At 42.8% G+C, this 13810-nt stretch overlaps 1 protein-coding gene across 1 annotated transcript in view; it reads right to left on the minus strand.

The window, feature by feature from the left end:
• The window catches only part of FOXN2 (forkhead box N2), a 64027-nt gene extending 50658 nt beyond the window's left edge, over positions 1–13369 (minus strand). The window contains exon 1 of the mRNA XM_060754547.2: positions 13175–13369. The gene's annotated coding sequence lies outside the window, so the exon portion shown is untranslated. The remainder of the gene's footprint in view (positions 1–13174) is intronic.
• Positions 13370–13810: the final 441 nt, after the last annotated feature.

A 13810-nucleotide genomic window follows, 5' to 3' on the forward strand; every position in this document is an offset into this window, starting at 1 on the left:
GACTACCCACAAAAGGCATGACAACAAACTTCCTGACTGCTGCTTGTCCTCCTCCTCTCTCCCCGAGCAGAGCCATTCCATGTGTCACCTGGAAGTGGGGGGCACCTTGGTGTCTTCCTTTTTAGGCCTGTTACTGGGGTTATTTGGGCTGCTGATTCAGAAAATTGCATTGGATAGACCACATCAGCTCTAGGTGGTTAAATACGGTTTTCTGTGGGCGAGCAGGTGACGATTACTGGACGGTGTACGTTCTGTATCAGAAACTAGAGCTGATGAGGGCTATCTAATGCCATTTTCTGAATCAGCACCCCAAATAACAAAACCGAATCTAAAGTTGACTGATTCGTAACCCTTTTGGAGTTACAGTTAAAAATATCTGTTCTTAATTAAAAATAAATTCAACCTAAGAACAAACCTACAGAACCTCTCTTGTTCATAACGTGAGGACTGCATGTATATTTTAATATTTATATCTTTAGTGTGTTTTAGTAGAAAGTTTTGTATTTTACGTTTTTGAGAGTGCCTTGGACCGCAAGAAGATCCAACCAGTCCATAGTTCTGGAAATAAAGCCCGACTGTCACTTCAAGAATACCATCCATCCATCTTGCTCTTGGTTGGCCCCTCTTCCTTTTTCCTTCCATTTCCCCCAGCATTATTGTCTTCTCCAAGCTTTCCTGTCTTCTCATGATGTGGACAAAGTACTTCATCTTTGCCTCTAATATCCTTCCCTCCAGTAAGCAGCCGGGCATTATTTCCTGGAGTATGGACTGGTTTGATCTTCTTGTGGTCCAAGGTGGTCCAAGGCACTCTCAGAATTTTCCTCCAGTAATACAGTTCAAAAGCTTCCTTTGCTCAGCTCTCGCATCCATAGGTTACAACGAGGAATACCATTGTTTTAACTATGCAGATCTTCGTTGCCAGTGTGATGTCTCTACTCTTAATTATTTTATCGAGATTGGTCATTGCTCTGTTCCCAAGAATTACATGTCTTCTGATTTCTTGGCTGCAGTCTGCATCTGCAATAATCTTCTAAGTTTAATTAGATTGTGTTATATTGTTGAATATGTTTATATTGATGTAATAGTCTGTATGGTTTCTTTTTGGCAACTGAATATTTGCTTTACATATTGGAAACTGCCCTGAGTATCTTTGGGGAGATAGGGTGGGGAGATAGGTAATAAAATAAAATTTTATTATTATTTATTATTAATAATAATGTTGGAGAGTGGTCCCTGGTCAAAAAAAAAGGCTGGGAACCACTGGTTTAGACTGAGTGAAAAAAAATCAAATAACACAATAAACTGACAGAAAGGAGGATCCCCATTGCAAGGTCAAGTGATTAATGTTTCTGGTATTTTACTACTTATTGTCGAAGGTTTTTATGGCCAGAGTGACTGGGTTGTTGTAAGTTTTTCGGTCTGTAAGGCCATGTTCCAGAAGCATTCTCTCCTGATGTTTCACCTGCATCTATGGCAAGCATCCTCACAACCTCTGAGGATGCCTGCCATAGATGCAGGCAAAACATCAGGAGAGAATGCTTCTGGAATATGGCCATACAGATCGAAAAAATTACAACAACCCATTATACTACTTCTCACTCTATAAATTCTGCTTCCTTTAAGAAACACATCCACTCTGCGTGGACAGGAAGCGTTCTTCTCCACGCTCGTAGCCTCAGAAGGTTACCTTCAAATTGAAAATCCATGAAAATAATCCATAACTCCCCATTTGAACTTTGAAAATGCTGGAATGTAAATGTTGCAATGCATGTGCCCATTTTCTCACTTGACAGCTGCAATCTTGATAATTACCATTTATTTAATATTATTGAAGTGCTGTAACATATATTTTGAGATAGATATTCTGAATCTGTGCAAAACCTGTTTACTTACTTAACCACTGTAATTTCAGGTGTTAAATAAACAATACAAAGGAGCACAAATGTCAGTTTTGGTAAGATACATGGCTGCTTCTTCCTAACAGCTCCACAGGTGTTCATTTCCTTACAATATTTGATTAAGAAAGGCAAGGGAAAGACGTTACAAGTCAATGAGGTGCCTAAAGACTTTATCGTAAGCGCTATCGCTGGGCACCAGTTTTCTTTTTGTAGGCAGAGCTATTTCTCACAGGGTGGGAAGATTTCAAAATGCTATTTATCAATAATGCTCATTTGTCTTTACAAAATAAGGAGATTTCAGCAGGGGAAATAGCACTACATTATTCCCTTGCTGTTTCGTGGTTCGCTTTCCGCACTCACTGTTTCGCGGTTCGTTTTCCACTGACTCGCTGTTTTGCGGTTAGGGTTGAGAATTAATATTTTCAATATATTATTATAAATTTTGTGGTTTTAAAATCACAAAATGTATAAAATATATTAAAAATATTAATTCTCAACCCTATCCGCTAAACAGCGAATCCACGGAAAGCGAACCGCTGCTTGCAGAAGCCCTCTGCAGGGTGGGAAGTTTCCCACTGCTTGGCCAGCTGGCCAACAAGCATCAGTCCACGCCGCTGGGTGAGGGCCGGCTTCCCCACATCACCCTGGCAGCCCTGCCAGCTTCCCCACCTCGCCCCAGAGCTTTTGCAAGGCTGCCCTGGGCCTCCGCAGACTCCGCAGGGCTGCCAGGACAAAGTGGGGAAGCCAGCCCTCGCCAATCCAGCAACGGGGACTGCCGCTGGTTTGGCAAGGGCTGGCTTCCCCTACCTCGCCCCTGCAGCCCTGTAGAGGCCACAGAGCCCTGCAAAGGCTGCCAGGGTGAGGTGGGGAAGCCGGCTCCCACCAATAGAGCAGCTGAGCAGGGCCTGCCACTGGTTGGCCAGGGCCAGCTTCCCCACTTTGCCCCGGCAACCTTTGCTAGACTCCGTTGCCTCCGCAAGTTGAGGTGGGGAAGCCAGCCCTAGCTGACCAGCAGCAGAAGCCGCCATTGGATTGGCAAAGGCTGGCTTCCCCACCCCACCTTGACAGCCCTGCATAGGCCACAGAGCCCTGCAGTGTAGACTCATATAATCCAGTTCAAAGCAGATGTGGATTATCTGATTTGATAATCTGGATTATATGGCAGTGTAGAAGAGGCCTTTGTCTACCGTGAGATGCATGGGATCAGCAAAGGTCTAACAAATGTACAGAGGAGAGATGGAACAATTTCCTTCAAGAAAGATGTACCAAGTTCATAGATATATACCATATATACTCGAGTATAAGACAAGTTTTGCAACTGTTTTTTAAAGGCTGAAACAGTCCCCCTCAGCTTATACTCATGTCAAAGTTATCTATTATTTTACTGTTGTTATTATTATTATCTTATTGTATTTATTAGTATTGTTGTTGTTTGTTGTTCATTCGTTCAGTCGTCTCCGACTCTTCGTGACCTCATGGACCAGCCCACGCCAGAGCTCCCTGTCGGCCGTTACCACCCCCAGCTCCCTCAAGGTCAGTCCAGTCACCTCAAGGATGCCATTCATCCATCTTGCCCTTGGTCGGCCCCTCTTCCTTTTCCTTCCACTTTCCTCAGCATAATTGTCTTCTCTAGGCTTTGCTGTCTCCTCATGATGTGGCCAAAGTACTTCAACTTTGTCTCTAGTATCTTTCCCTCCAGTGAGCAGTCGGGCTTTATTTCCTGGAGGATGGACTGGTTGGATCTTCTCGCAGTCCAAGGCACTCTCAGCACTTTCCTCCAACACCACAGCTCAAACATTTACATTATTTTACTCTATTATCATTTTATTATTTATTATTTTATGCTATTCATTATTACTCTATTTATTTTTTCTCTAATTTCATTTTTGCTGTTATTATTATTGCTATCACTCCCTTATTATTCCATTTTTATTACACTCTGTTATTTTTATTATAAAATTTACATTATTTTACTCTATTATTATTACATTTATTATTTTATTCTATTATAATTGTTATTATTACATTTACATTATTTTACTCTATTATTATCTTTTTATTACATTTATTATTTTATGCTATTCATTATTATTCCATTTATTTTTTCTCTAGAATTTCATTTTTATTGTTATTATTGTTATTGTTATTACATTTACATTATTTCACTCTATTATTATTCCATTTTTATTACACTCTATTATTTTTATTATAAAATTTACATTATTTTACTCTATTATTATTACATTTATTATTTTATTCTATTATTATTCTTATTATTACATTTACATTATTTTACTCTATTATTATTACATTTATTATTTTATTCTATTATTATTCTTATTATTACATTTACATTATTTTACTCTATTATTTTCATTATTACATTCATTATTTTACTCTTTTATCACATTTATTATTTTATTATATTATTGTTGTGACCATCCGCCTATGGAGCACACTCCCAAAAGAGGTAAGATCTGCTCCCTCGCTCCTGACCTTTAGAAAAAATTAAAATCATGGTTCTGGGACCAGGCCTTCGGACAATAGATGTATGCAGCTTTTAGTGGGACAAGGACTGGAACGCCGACTCGACTGATGAGATTGTTGAGTGCAGAAAAGAGCAAACCACAGACCACCTACTGCAATGCAACCTGAGCCCTGCCACATGCACAATGGAGGACCTCCTTATAGCAACACCAGAGGCACTCCAAGTGGCCGGATATTGGTCAAAGGACATTTAACATAATGTCAAGTTTTCAAACTTTATGGTTTTTTAAAAATACATTACAACTGTACCTTTGGTTGGCTCCTGATACGATAAATAAATGAATTTGTGGATACAGAATCTATGAGTAGAGACGGCCAAGTGCATTTCCTTCTTGTTGTTTTTAATTGAGATCCAGTGACCGGAGCGTAATGTACAAGACATACAGAGAAGAATTTGGAGCCCAGGAATGTGTCTGGAGTGCCAGCAATGAAAGGCTCCCCGAGTACTTCCGCACAGAAATCCAAACTCCGGTTGTCTTCATTTCATCAGTAGAACATAAGAGACAGAGTAGGGTTTTGGTTTTGTTCTTGCTGTTATCAAATAATTGAGAATCAGAAATATCCACTGGAATTGCTCAGGATCTTCAGACTCACTCCTGGCCTAAAGCCAACGTTTGGGACTAGAAATACCCGGAATTCCACCACGAGTTTGGTCACTGCGGCCAGATGAGGCTCTCAAAAGTCCTCTAAGACTAATCACTTCAAAACTATGAATCATAGAATCAAAGAGTTGGAAGAGACCTCATGGGCCATCCAGTCCAACCCCATTCTGCCAAGAAGCAGGAATATTGCATTCAAAGCACCCCTGACAGATGGCCATCCAGCCTCTGTTTAAAAGCTTCCAAAGAAGGAGCCTCTACCACACTCTGGGGCAGAGAGTTCCACTGCTGAACGGCTCTCACAGTCAGGAAGTTCTTCCTCGTGTTCATATGGAATCTCCTCTCTTGTAGTTTGAAGCCATTGTTCCGCGTCCGTCTCCAAGGAAGCAGAAAACAAGCTTGCTCCCTCCTCCCTGTGGCTTCCTCTCACATATTTATACATGGCTATCATATCTCCTCTCAGCCTTCTCTTCTTCAGGCTAAACATGCTCAGCTCCTTAAGCCGCTCCTCATAGGGCTTGTTCTCCAGACCCTTGATCATTTTAGTCGCCCTCCTCTGGACACATTCCAGCTTGTCAATATCTCTCTTGAATTGTGGTGCCCAGAATTGGGCACCACAATTCAAGAGAGATATTGACAAGCTGGAATGTGTCCAGAGGAGGGACATGAGAGTGACCTGTCCTTATTCTGTCATTTTGTATGGCAGGGTGTATGTGAGAGAGAAACAGAGAAAAGAGAGTGGCAGAAAGAGAGAGAAAAACAGTCAACACTGACAGAGAGAGAAGGGAGAGAGAAAGCGAAGTGGCACTGGGACTGTGGTCATGAGTGCGAAGTCAGCCCGGGTCAGAGTAAGCTTCCGACCAATTTGTGTAGCTTGCTGTCGACCTTTGCAGCCCGAAAGACAGTTGCATCTGTCAAGTAGGAAATTTACGTACCGCTTATGCAGAGAGGTTAATTTACAATGCCATAAAAATCTCCAGCAAGCATGAAAAGAATGAGGAAGTACTTCATCAGTCTCACAAATGGATGATGAAGCGACAGCTCCCCTGGTGGTCAGAATACCCTCATGAAAAAGCTCCGTTCGTGCCTCTTCAAATTCTACAGCACTGCTGGTCACAGCTGACCTCCAGCTGGAGCGCTCAAGGGCCAGGGCTTCCCAGTTCTCAGTGTCTATACCATAGTCTTCTCCCACAGTGAGGGCATCTGTTTCCAGGTGGAAGGCGGTCCCGGTTGGGGTTGTCTTGATGTGCCTTCCTCTTGGCACATTTCTCAATTTCACCCTCCACTCATGCCTCTTCAAATTCTGCAACACTGCTGGTCACAACTGACATCCAGCTGGAGCGCTCAAGGGCCAGGGCTTCCCAGTTCTCAGTGTGTATACCATAGTTGTTAGGGTTAAATAGCCTCTGTGTGTCTGTCTATATATGTTGTATGTCAATGGCATTGAATGTTTGCCACGTATGTACATTGTAATCCGCCCTGAGTCCCCTGCGGGGTGAGAAGGGCGGAATATAAATACTGTAAATAATAACATACATAAAGTGGGGATAGAAAGATTAGACACAGAGAAAAAGAGTGAAATGGGTGACAGAACTCCATTGAAAACATTAAATATCAAATTTAAAAAGTAAATTATCTGGGTTAAATACAGTACTATCACATGGGGCCGGGCTTTAGCTGATAGAGGGAGCTCATCCGCCTGCCCCCGGATTCGAACCTGCGACCTGTCGGTCTTAAGTCCTGCTGGCACAGGGGTTTAACCCACTGCTTGATAATGGGTGTAATAAAACAGTGTCCCTAATATAAAGTGGCAAAATCAACATCTGCTCTCCGGATGTTCAAAATATGTTCAAGCCATTGTTGGTTCAAATTGTGTGTGGATATGGATACGGAGGGCCAACCGTGTAAAGCAGAGGTCCTCAATTTTTTTAAACGGAGGGCCAGGTCACAGTCCCTCAAATTGTTGGAGGGTTGGATTACAATTTGAAAAGAACATGAATGAATTCCTATGCACACTCTACATATCTTATTTGTAGTGCAAAAAACACTTTAAAACAATACAACAATTGAAATGAAGAACAATTTTAAGAAATATAAACTTAGTATTTCAATTGGAAGTGTGGACCTGCTTTGGGCTGATGAGATAGGATTGTTGTTGTTGTGTGCTTTCAAGTCATTTCAGACTTAGGTTGACCCTGAGCGAGGGCCGGGTAAATGACCTTGGAGGGTCGTATCCGGCCCTCGGGCCTTAGTTTGAGGAGCCCTGGTGTAAAGTTTCAAATCCTAACTGGTATGTAAGAGATATGGGAAATCTCAGAACATGAAGGCCTAAGAACAGAACTCACTTGATATGGAATCCTTCCTTCAATGCTTAAACAGAACAACACACATTTGTTTTCTGGTAAATAAGGAGATGGTTGTGGCCTATTTTGAATAAAAATCTGTCGCTGCTCTAGCAGCAATTCTGACACAACAAGATCTTAGCCTAAACTGCTGTTCACATAAACTGTTGCTGATTATTAAATTCAGAGATTAAATTCTTCCCATGGGAATCAGCCTTGCACAGAACAAGGGTTAGAAAAACAGGAGCAACTCGCTGGTGTGTTCGCACTAGCAGAAGACCCAACGGATAAGCTTCCCCAAAGGGTTACTGCTAAAGCAACTGCTGGTTGTTGCTGCTGGTAGGATTTTTCACACAAAATAACTGTGTGTATAATACTATCCACTCCTGCCTCTATAAACATTTAGCTCTCCTTTGCTCCTACTAGGAACCTATGGTGGCACGGCGGGTTAAACCGCTGAACTTGCTGACCAAAAGGTCAGTGGTTTGAATCTAGGGAGCAGGGTGAGCTCCCAGTGTTAGCCCCAGCTTCTGTCAACCTAGCAGCTTGAAAACATACAAATGAGAGATCAATAGGTACCGCTTTGGCAGGAAGGTAACGGCACTCCATGCAGTCGTGTTGGCCACATGACAACGCCATCTCTTCGGCTTATAATAATAATAATAATAATAATAATAATAATAATAATAAAACTTTATTTGTACCCCGTACCATCTCCCCAAGGGACTTGGTGCGGCTTACATGAGGCCAAGCCCACAGCACATCAATAAACAAAAGCAATAACAAATAATAAATACAAAACAGTTAAAATAAAAACTCAAAAACAAAAATACACAACAAGCAATAAACAGTAACAATAACAAACAGCATTTAAAAACCTATGTCCGGGCCAAATGTAATAATTAAAATTATAATTTAAAATGCTAGGCACAGAAATGGATGAGCTAACGTTGTCTGTAGACACCTCCTAAGTCATGTGGCCAGCATGACTGCATGGAGCGCTGTTACCTTCCTGTTGGAGCGGTACCTATTGTGTTAGGTGATCCCTCGTACTCTGAATAGGATTGTCATCCAAGATCAGAGTACTGGCGGTGGTTCCGTAGGTGACTATGGAGCCCTATTCTAGACCTGCATCTTCTCCCGCAGTGAGGGCATTCGTTTACAGGTGGAAGGCAGTCCTGGTTGGGGTTGTCTTGACGCACCTTCCTCTTGGCACATTTCTCTCTTTCACCCTCCATTCATGCGTCTTCAAATTCTCCAGCACTGCTGGTCACAGCTGACCTCCAGCTGGAGCGCTCAAGGGCCAGGGCTTCCCAGTTCTCAGTGTGTATACCATACTTGTTAGGGTTAGCTTTGAGCCCATCTTTAAATCTCTTTTTCTGCCCACCAACATTCTGTTTTCGGAGTAGAGCAACTGCTTTGGGAGACAGTACCTATTGATCTATTCACATTTACATGTTTTCAAACTACTAAGTTGGCAGAAGCTGGGGCTAACAGCGGAAGCTCACTCCACTTCCAGAGTTTGAACCTCTAACTTTTCGGTCAGCAAGTTCAGCAGCTTAACCTACTGTGTCACCAGGGGCATCTGGTATATATGAAATATAAATTCCTGATGGATGTTGTACTCTCTAAAAGAGCATCTATACTATGCATTGGCAAATTTGGGCCCTCCAGATGTTTTGGACTTCAACTCCCACCATTCCTCACAGCCTCAGGCCCTTTTCTTTTCCCCCTCAGCCGCTTAAGCGGCTGAGGGGGAAAAGAAAGGGGCCCGAGGCTGTGAGGAATGGTGGGAGTTGAAGTCCAAAACATTTGGAGGGCCCAAGTTTGCCCATGCCTGAATTAATGCCATGACCCATTGCAATGAAATAATGGGAGTTGTAGTTTTGCAACTCTTCAGCCTTCTCTGCCAAAGGGTGCTGGTGCTTCACCAAGCTGCAACTCCCAGGATTCCAAAGCATTAAGCATGGGCAGTTCAAGTAGGGCCAAACCGCGTTAATTCCACCGTGTAGATGCACCCCCCTGCCACGTGGCTGTCAGGATCCCCACCAAAATGGAGGGGAGGAGAGGGGAACAAAATCGCGGGAGGAGGGACCCACTCAACCCCACTGACGAGGATACAACTCCCTCCCCCTTTTTGAAAGCAAAACAAAACCCAACTAAACTCTTTGCAAGGAATTGGAGAGCTTTGCATTGCTTGCAACTTTGCAAACAGGCCCCGGAAGAACTTTTTTGCCTTGCTTTTTTTCTTCCTTTTTACAAAGAAAGACGGCCTTGAAATGAAGGAAAAGGAAGCTAAAAGGGGGGTTCAACCTCCTAACAATTTCCTTTCTTTATGATGATGGCTCTCAAAAAGAGGAAAAAGCCAAAGAGGCGGGGGTTTGGAGGCCACCGCATGGCACAACTCCATGGAGGATAAAGCAAAGTCCAAGGCAAAGGAGGGAGGTTGCATCTCAAGGCTCAGTTAAAGCAAAAAGGGGTTTCTTCCCCAAATTGGGGTGATGGGGACTCTAGGCAGAACCCCAAGGAAGGCCGGAAAATGGGGACTAAGACCAGGAAACACAAAATAGCCCCTAAAATACAACCCAAACTCTTCCATCCACGTGCGTAAAGATACTGGAGATTAGTCCAAAAGGGAACTGTTTGGGGATCCTAAACAGACCCTTCTGTCTCCCTCCCAAAGGGATCTATCCATTTACAACCCCCCAAAATTGGATGGTGGGAACTCTAGGCAGGCCTCCAAGGATGATTGGGGAAAGGGGAGACAAACTAGGAACCCCAAAATAGCTCCTAAACTCACCCCAAACTCTTCCATCCATTGGAGCGCATGCGTAATGTTGCTGGAGATCTTAGTCCAAAAGGGAACAGTTTGGGGATCCTATCAGACCTCTTTCCTCCCCCGTAAAGGGATCTATCCACTTACAACACCCCAAAAATGGATGGAAGGAACTCTAGGCAGGTCTCCAAGGAAGATTGGGGAAAGGGGAGACAAATTAGGAACCCCAAAATAGGCCCTAAAACTCAACCCAAACTCTTCCATCCACATGAAAGTGAGTCTGAGGTCTGAGTCCAAAGGGGAACAGTTTGGGGATCCTATCAGACCCCTTTCTCCCCTTTCAAAGGGATATACTCATTCCCAACACCCCAAAATTGTATGGCAGGCCTCCAAGGAAGATTGGGAAAAGGGGAGACAAATTAGGAACCCCAAAATAGCCCCTAAAACTCAACCCAAACTCTTCCATCCACATGAAAGTGAGTCTGAGGTCTGAGTCCAAAGGGGAACAGTTTGGGGATCCTATCAGGCCCCTTTCTCCCCTTTCAAAGGGATATACTCATTCCCAACTCCCCAAAATTGTACGGCAGGCCTCCATGGAAGATTGGAAAGGGGAGACAAATTAGGAACCTCCAAAATAGCCCCTAAAACTCAATCCAAACTCTTCCATCCACATGAAAGCATGAAAAAAGATACTGAAGATCTGAGTCCAAAAGGCAACTGTTTGGGGATCCTAATCAGACCCCCTTTCCCCCCCCTTAAAGGGATATATTCATTCCCAACACCCCAAAATTTGATGGGGAAAACTCTAGCCAGGCCTCCAAGAATGATTGGGAGAAGAGGAGACAAGTTATGAACCTCTAAATAGCCCCTAAAACTCAACCCAAACTCCACATGAAAGTGTGCAAAAAGATACTGAAGATCTGAGTCCAAAAGGCAACTGTTTAGGTATCCTAATTAGACCCCTTTCTCCCTCCCTTAAAGGGATGTATCCATTCCCAACACCCCAAAATTGGATGGCAGGCCTCCATGGAAGATTGGGAAAACGGGAGACAAATTAGGAACCCCTAAAAAAGCCCCCAAACACAACCCAAATTCTTCCACCCACATGAAAACGTGCAAAAAGATACTGTGAAGATCTGAGTCCAAAGGGGAACAGTTTGGGGGTCCTAATCAGACCCCTTTCTCCCCTTTAAAGGGATATTATTCATTCCCAGATACTGAAGATCTGAGTCTTAAAGGGGAACAGTTGGGGGGTCCCAATCAGACCCCTTAAAGAGATAGTATATTCATTCCCAACACCCCAATGTTTGATGGGGGAAACTCTAGGCAGGCCTCCAAGAATGATTGGGAAAAGGGGAGATAAATTAGGAGCCCCAAAATAGCCCCTAAAACTCAACCCAAACTCTCCCATCCACATGAAAGCGTGCAAAAAGATACTGAAGATCTGAGTCCAAATTGGAACAGTTTGGGGGTCCTAATCAGAGGCCACTCGATCTCAACAACAACAATAGTAAAATAATGATGATGGTGGCAGTGTATTTGTTGCCCACCTCTCCTCATGGCTTAAACCACACACAAATAAAACATATCACCATTAAAAGACATATATTAAAACAAAATATGTTAACACCAAATACTAACAGATGTAAAGTTAGGATCAGAAATGGCCTTCTGTCTATGGCACTACAATACACAACACTCGCTTATTTTAATAATTGTATGTTTAATTCTGTGTTTTATTTGTATGTGGCTTAAACCACATACAAATAAAACACAACATTAAAAGACATATATTAAAACAAAATATGTTAACCCCAAATACTAACACAATGTAAAGTTAGGATCAGAAATAACCTTCTGTCTATGGCACTGCCATCCACAAAACTCATTTATTTTAATAATTGTATGTTTAATTCTGTGTTTTATTTGTATGTGGCTTAAACCACATACAAATAAAGCACAACAACATTAAAAGACAGATATTAAAAGGCACAAAACAAAAAATTAAAAGGCACAAAACACCAAATACTAACACAATGTGAAGTTATTTCTGATCCTAACTTTACACAATGTAAAGTTTGGATCAGAAATAACCTTCTGTCTATGTCACTGCCATACACAAAACTCACTTAATTTTAATAACTGTATATTTAATTATGTGTTAATATTTCATTCCCTCTTCTTTCGCTCCAAATCCCATTCCCAAGCTTTCGCAAAGAGATACTCTCAAAATATTAACAATTATTCCCAATATCCTCTCCAATTATTATTATTATTATTATTATTATTATTCCAATATCCTCTCCAAATATTCACACACAACTATTCCCAATATCCTCTCCAAATATTATTATTATTATTATTCCAATATCCTCTCCAAATATTATTATTATTATTATTCCAATATCCTCTCCAAATATTCACAAACAACTGGTTTGGAATAGAAGAGACCCTTTTTTTCTGCCTTGGAAAATAAATACCAAATCCATGGCAGAGATAAAGCAATATATTTCCTCCAAAGTCCCCAGTTGCAAAACCATTTGTTCCTCCAACAATATCCAAGTGCATATATATGCATACTCAAAACCTGGCTTGATACAATGGAGAGCCACAAATGGCACAACCAACCCCCCCCCCCCCAAATTACACCCCCTTTATTTCTTTCTCTGACACACATTCAAACCCTCATCTATCCTAGATCTCCCAAAAAGACCTCTCCAAAAGGAAAGGCACCCCTCCAAATGGCACTCCATTGTGCACCATTGTGTAAAGGCACATGCTGCCTTCCAAAGTCACCATGCCACTGCTTTATTTCAACCCTACATGCCAAAGTGGAACTACACATCCCAAAAAAGGCTAAACATTATGAAATCTGAAATTGGGGATGGGGAGATAATGGGAATAGGAAGGAAAGGCATGCCCAGTTTGGAGGGAAAGGAGAGAATAGGATTTGGAGGTGTTTGGAGGGGGTTCTGCCCAAACCTCAAGAGGGAATCAAAGGTTGCAACTCACTGTCCTCATGAAGGGGGGAGAGTTGAGGAAGGGTCTCTCTCTCTCTCAATATGGCAGCAGCAGCAGCAGAGGCAGAGGCAGCAGAGAAGGGGAAATGTGTCACCGACCAGCAGCAGCTGCTCCTCTGGCTTGGCTGGCTGGCTGGCTGCTGCCGCCTCCTCTCCCCTCCTCGCCATCTCCCCATAGCAACAAGGCGCCCAACTCCTCCTCCTCCCTCCTCTCCCCACGCCCCCCTGACTTCTCCCACCCCTTTCCTCGCAATCAGGGCGGCCTCTCGCCTTGTTTCCCCTCCGGGAGGCGGGCGAGTCCATTCCTTGAGAAAGGGGGGGAAGGCTGGGGAAAGGGGACCAAAGCAGGCAGGATTGGCTGGAGCAACCAGGGCAGCATGGGTTTGTTTTGTGTGTGCAGGGAGGGAAAAAGAGGAAAGGGTTGGGGAAAGAGAAGGAGGAAATAGGAGTATGCCTCAGCTGATTTATTATTATTATGTTTATTATTATGTTTATTGTTGTGCTTGTATTTAATAGAATCATAGAATCAAAGAGTTGGAAGAGACCTCATGGGCCATCCAGTCCAACCCCATTCTGCCAAGAAGCAGGAATATTGCATTCAAATCACCCCTGACAGATGGCCATCCAG

Source organism: Anolis sagrei, chromosome 1, assembly GCF_037176765.1.
Source record: "Anolis sagrei isolate rAnoSag1 chromosome 1, rAnoSag1.mat, whole genome shotgun sequence".
Lineage (NCBI taxonomy): Eukaryota > Metazoa > Chordata > Lepidosauria > Squamata > Dactyloidae > Anolis > Anolis sagrei.